The sequence below is a fragment of the Sciurus carolinensis genome, chromosome X, assembly GCF_902686445.1.
Source record: "Sciurus carolinensis chromosome X, mSciCar1.2, whole genome shotgun sequence".
NCBI lineage: Eukaryota > Metazoa > Chordata > Mammalia > Rodentia > Sciuridae > Sciurus > Sciurus carolinensis.
Genome location: NC_062232.1, coordinates 24,458,777 through 24,464,776, shown reverse-complemented (window position 1 = coordinate 24,464,776; position 6,000 = coordinate 24,458,777). Strand labels below are relative to the sequence as shown.

The following is a 6,000-nucleotide window of genomic DNA, read 5'->3' as shown; positions in this document are numbered from 1 at the left end:
CTCAAGGAGACCAGCCAGCCACTGTAGATTGATTACTTTGGGTCCCTTCCACAGGGCACGTGTGACTGTGAGGCAGTAATTCATTCTTTCCAGAACTGCTTCAAACACTCAGTAAGTTTCCCTTCCATATCTATAGTTTCCCCACCAGCGCCACCATTCAAAAGTTTATAAAATGGTTATCTATTGACATGGTATACCAAACAGTATTGCCTAAAGCCAGGGAACCATCTTACTACATTGGGGTTGCACATGACTATGAGAACCACTGCTCTCATCATATCTCTCATCACTCAGAAGCAGGCAGCCAAAGCTCCAGGTATCTTTTTAGCTTTTAGACCATAACTTGTGGAGTTGAGGGTGACACTAGATACTGTTGGTCCCATGAATAGCCTCCATGATCCCAGGTGAGACCAGAAGAACTCTGGTCAAAATGAACCCACCCCAAATTGCTGACCCATTGTATAATGAACAAATAAAGTGATTATTATTTTGACTATCATGTTTTGGAATGGTTCATTATATGATTATTGATACAACAGGCGAGACCAAAAACATCTGGAATGGTATACATGTGTCTGACATATATGAAGAGAATATACACTAAATTCTGTCACATTGTACAGAAATCTTCTAGTCCCTCCTCCACAGGACTCATCAAGAAGTGGCAAAACCAGTTCTATGACTATCACTTAAACATGTCCTCCAATTTAAGTAAGAAAAGATACAAGGGAGATGTTTATTAGTTATCTCTGAGGGAGTATTGAAGATTTTCTTTCCTAGTAGGGAAGGGGAAGCCAAGCAAGGGGGCTCAGAATGATGTGTTTCTCTCCAGCTGCTTGATTACTGAACTGTAGTGATCTATAAGTAGAACCTGGAAAATTTTAGGGAAAGCTTGCTGTGTATCTTTGGAGTTTGGAGGCCTGTGTCAGTATAGACTCTGCTGCATGCCTTTTAGAATTCTAAAGGAAGAAAGCTTGCTGAGGCAGCAGTGACAGGCAGCATGTCTGTTCACCATGGCAGGAACATTTGAGTTTCCCATGGATCCGATTAGTGGCACAAAAGGAAAAAAAGCTTGAGCCCTTTGCTTGCTTCCTCCCTAAGGCCCTGTCAATGGGTGAGAGAAAACTGGGAGTAAGAAACTGTGGATATTCCATGAAATTTGGGGTCTGAGAATAAGTCAGAAAAGATTTGGGCCATATCTAAGAACTGTGCAGTGAAAAGGTTCCTGAAGAATCATGCTTATCCACGAGAGAGTGAGCATTTGGATGCCAGTCACACTCAAGCTACTGACAACTATGTGAGGACACATAACAGCATTGAAAAGTAAAAAAGACCAGGTGCTAAGGAGAGAGGCTAGACATGTCTTCTGGGACACTACTGAATCTTCCCAAAGGGAGCATGAGTAGGAACCAAAAAATAAATCAAGAGAGAAAGAGCTAATTTTAGGCATCTGCCATGTCCAGAGGGAACAGAGCTATCTTTTGATAGTATCAGTAAAGTAATACTTTGATCAGCTCAATCCCCACCCGCTTTACCGCTGGAAAAGAAACTATGGTTATCAAGATGGGGGAGATGAAGTAGAAGACTAAGGAACTGGTGGCAGGATCCATCTGGAAGAGAAGACAAGATACAACTTTAAATCAAGTTATGATTATTCTGCAGGTGAACGCAGTAATGTGATTAAGTTCTGGTCAATGGGTTGTGAACATAAGTGTTGTTAACAACTTCTGGATCATGCCCTTAAAGAAAATGGATAAGCCTCTTCTTTCCCGGTGACTGGAATGTGATAAGAGCCATTTTGGACCATGTAGACTAGGACAATACTCTAGGGATGATGAATCAAGAAAACAGGAGACTAACCTCAGCTTACTTTGTGGAGCAGAGGTGCGATATTAGTCCACATTCGTTGTATAACAAGGAGAAGTTCCAGTGCCATCCAATAACGAGCATTTATTTCTCATGCATGGATTTGTAAGTTGACTGGGACTGCCCTGCTTGGAATGACTCTGATCTTAAAAGTTTTCAACAAACATTTTAGCACAATGGTCTTCACTATGTGGGGTGTGTGACAGGAGTGAATGGCCCCCTTTCTGACCACATTCAGCTTCCCAAGGGAGTGACTCTCTTGATGCTGGAGCTTCTCTGCTTCAAGATATAGGTCAAATTCAGCTCTAGTCCATGTGTCTGATTTTCATCCCCAGGCTGAAGAAAGATTGGAAGCTCTTAGAGGGAGAAGTGCACTTCTTCCCATAGTGAAGTTGGATCTGGTTTGCAGTTTCCCCACTTTGAACTCAAGTGTTGTGAGACATTGTCCACGAGTGGATGCTGTTTTCTCCTCAGTGGTCTGAGTTTACTTCGACAGGGCCCTTCTCTAAACATCTAAATTGTAATACTCTCAACCTCTTCCTTTTGTCCCTCTGGCTCTAGACATCATAGCTGCTTCCTGCAGTTGCCACCACTGTGCTACATTGAATTGTGGCATTTTCAGTTGCTGAATAATCAATTCTTTATATTAAATTATGTTAAAATAATCAAGGTGGTTCGTTTCTTGACATTACCTTGACCAATCCACCAGACTAAAATCCTGTGCCTGAGAGATGCCCCTCAAAAATTTCCGCTTTGAGGTATTTTCATGACATCCCCCTCTGTATGTCACTCCTCTCTGTATTCAGTTCTATGAGAATTTACTGTGTTTAACTTTCATCATTGTTTTTTGTCCTTCATCTCCATTCCAGGCCAATAGCTCCCTGAACTCAGAGTATACTTATTTCTTCAGTACCTGACACAGAAAACTCTGAACAACACACGCGTGAATAAATGAATGAGCGAGCAAAAATAAAGCAGGAAAAGGAGTTATGTAGCACCGAAATGAAAGAGAAAGTTAGATGGTGATGTGAGAAACAGGATGGCTGTGGCTGCCAGTTGTGAGCCCAGTTTTAAACTCACAGGAAGCTCTTGCTAAATAACGTGAAAACAAGAACAAGATGAAGAGACTCCTGAGATTTCAAAGAAAATTCTCACAACTAGGGTAGGGAGGAGCAAAGGGCTTGAGGATTCCCGGCGACGCAAAAGTGTGTTGGCTATTTGAGTCTCTGATGGTTGACCAAACCCTAAGGGAGGCCTCTCACTTTGTCACCTGGTCCTGCCAAGCCCTTTACCAGGTTTCACTCCCTGTCCACCCCCACCCCAACCAGCCTCTAGAGGAAACAGGTAAAACCCGGAGAACTGGGTCCCGCCCTAGGGTTCTTTTGGGCATGCGCTATCCCACGCTCTTGCGCAGGCGCACTAACTTCCCTCCTTGTAACCGGTACTGCCCATTTCCGATATGGGGGAGCGTTTGCTCAGACTAATTTATCACCTTTCCTGTGGTCCCCCGCCCTCCGGTTCCTATGGGGTAAGCCTCGCGAGATTGCCTATGGCAGTCCCCGGCGGCGCCATCTTTGTGCCTGGCGAGCGACGGCTCCCGACGGAAGCCCTTAAGCCGGCGGCTCGCCTGCCAAGCTATCGCCGAGACCGGATCCAGGAAATACTAGGCGGGCCTCGGTGGGAGGGACGCACTGAGGGAGGAGGGAGGAAAGGGGGCGGCGGCGGCTCACACCGGATCCGGGCTCGGCGCGGCGCGCACCCGAGGGGGGTCGGGCGGGGAAACGGCTCCGGCCCGGACCCCCCCGCGGGAGCAGGCGACGGGCGTGAGGGCGAGGCGGCGGCTGCGGACTGGGAGCAGCGGTCGCTGGGTGAGTGTCCGCGAGGAGGCCCGGCACCTGCCCGTGCTAGGGCGTCGGTGGTGCCCCGGGGTCTTCCTGGTGATTCCGCGCCCAGGACGGTGGGCGTGTGCGCGACTGCGGGTATCCTGCGAGCTCGGCTTGGCCTGGATATGCGGCTGCCACCAGGAACTGCAGGGCTGCCGGAGGTCTGCGCAGGGCCTGGCGCGTCCGCGCCCGCCCGGGACACCCCGAGAGGTGGAGGGGAGAGGGAGTGGCCGAGGGGGGGGGCGACTTGATTAGCATTCGTTCCCCGAGTGGAGTGGATGATGTCCTCCTTCGCGGGTTTCTACCTTTGCACCGGCTTGACGCTCTGGCAAGGTGTTTGGGGATGAGGACTAGCAGCCCGTAAGATTGGGTCTGTTGAGTGTGTTGAGACATGTGGGAAAGGTTAGTAGTAATAGTAATAATTGTTAGCAAGTGTCGTGTAAGGAGAAAACATTGTCTGCGTTCATTTAAAGATCACATAAGCAGTACTCTGAGATCCAGCAACAGACTAGAGTTATTCCCAGTTGGACTTCGTTAGTTTAGTACCGTGTGCCTGCTCAGTAAAGTGCATAAAAGCAGATTGGGGGCGGGGTGCGGATGAGATGGGGACAAGGTGAGGAATAAAGTAAACTGCATGAAAATCAAAAGTTGGTATTGTTGATGTGTTAAAATATAAAGCATTTTCTGTCTTTACCGAAACATTACTTAAATTCTTTAAGAAAATTTGCTACCTTTGGTCCAGACAGAGCTTTTCAGTTTGGTGTGTTCTTCAGTGACGTTTGTCTATCAGACAGTAATTTTGGTGTATTATATATTTACTTATGGTTTGTAAACGGATAGGAATGAGTGGGATAAAAAAATAGTTTGACAAACTCAGCTCCCTTTGCTCACTTTCATTTTGGAAAGATAGAAGAGTTTACTTTTTTCTTTGCTTTTGTACTGATTTGCAATAGTAAACAAGAACATGTGCAAGAAAAAAGTTTTGATCAAGAAGGGACTTTTGAGATGAGAGTTTGATTTTGCTGTGTTATAAAGGGCATCACTACCCATGGTATCTTTTGTCATGTTGTCTTTTTATGAATACTGGAAGAATGCAAACATATAATTTTAAGCCCATGTGTGATAGGAATTTTTACAACTTTAGATCCCCCCATCCCGTTGACTTATACTTGACTCAGTCAAGGGAATGTTAAAGTTAAGTGAAGGTAAATATTAAATATGATTTTCATCTTGACAGCTAACAGAACATGATCTGTGTTCACTCACCTCGAATTTTCTTCCTTATGTTTATTTGATACTTTCTTCTCCTTAATTATAGACTATTCTATAGTTTGTGCTGGAGCTAACATTGAGTATATTCAGGCACTGGGCTTGGTAGGTAATGTGCATTTGCGTTAATCCTTGTAGCTACCCTGTGTAAAGTTAATGTTATCCATGTTGCACAGATATGGACACCAACCTCCAATGTTCTTCTGTAACTTACATGGGTAACTAAGGGGATCCTATAGCTGGTAAATTTCAGAACTAGAACTCAAACTAATATGTCTGATTCTAGAGCATATGCTCTATCATATTCTGCATAAGTTTGTGCTGATACAAATTTTATGAAAATGGGAATTTTTATTACAAAGAAACCTTTCAGTTCTGTTGATAATCTTGACAACTTTCATTGTCCTTGTCTCAATATAATCTTAAGTTTTTTTTCTTTTCAAATGTGTTCATTTTCTATCTATAGGTAACATTTGGGCAGAATTTCAGAATTTTGTTGATTTGTAAAAAATTCCAAATAACTGGTAGTGACCTATCTGGAATTTAGGTGTTTTCAGTAACTTTGCCTCCTATTTCAGCATGCCAAAGTGCTGCAAAGATCAGATATTTTCTACTTGGGAGGCTGAGGCAGGAGGATTGCAAGTTTGAGACCAGCCTGGCCAACTTAGCAAGACCCTGTCTCAAAAAATAAAAAGTGCTGGAGATGTAACTCAGTGGCAGATCACCCGTGTTCAATCCCCAGTACCCCCCGACACACAAAAGATATTTTATTTGTTTGATCCTTCACTTTATTAAAATAGGAACTATTCATAGGATTTTGAATTTGCTTTCTGGCACATTGAAGGTATATACACACACCCTTACCTTCTCTAGCAAGTGGAGTACTTGATAGCTGACCCTGTTTTTCTTCTCTTTAATTTAGTACAAAGGTTTTGTACTCAGGACATGGTTTGTAGAAAATACGGCAGCTATTATGGGAAGC

General features: G+C 44.3%; 1 protein-coding gene across 6 annotated transcripts in view; it reads left to right on the top strand.

Annotated features, from left to right (window-relative positions):
• The first annotated feature begins 3,346 nt into the window (after positions 1 to 3,346).
• Tab3 (TGF-beta activated kinase 1 (MAP3K7) binding protein 3) overlaps positions 3,347 to 6,000 on the top strand; it is a 58,927-nt gene continuing 56,273 nt past the window's right edge. For 4 of the 6 annotated variants that reach the window (XR_007106456.1, XM_047536744.1, XM_047536743.1 and 1 more), the window contains exon 1: positions 3,575 to 3,734. The gene's annotated coding sequence lies outside the window, so the exon portion shown is untranslated. Of the gene's footprint in view, positions 3,395 to 3,574; positions 3,735 to 3,834; positions 3,960 to 6,000 lie in introns of those variants that run through there. The other 2 variants (XM_047536746.1, XM_047536742.1) reach the window with 2 other exon arrangements.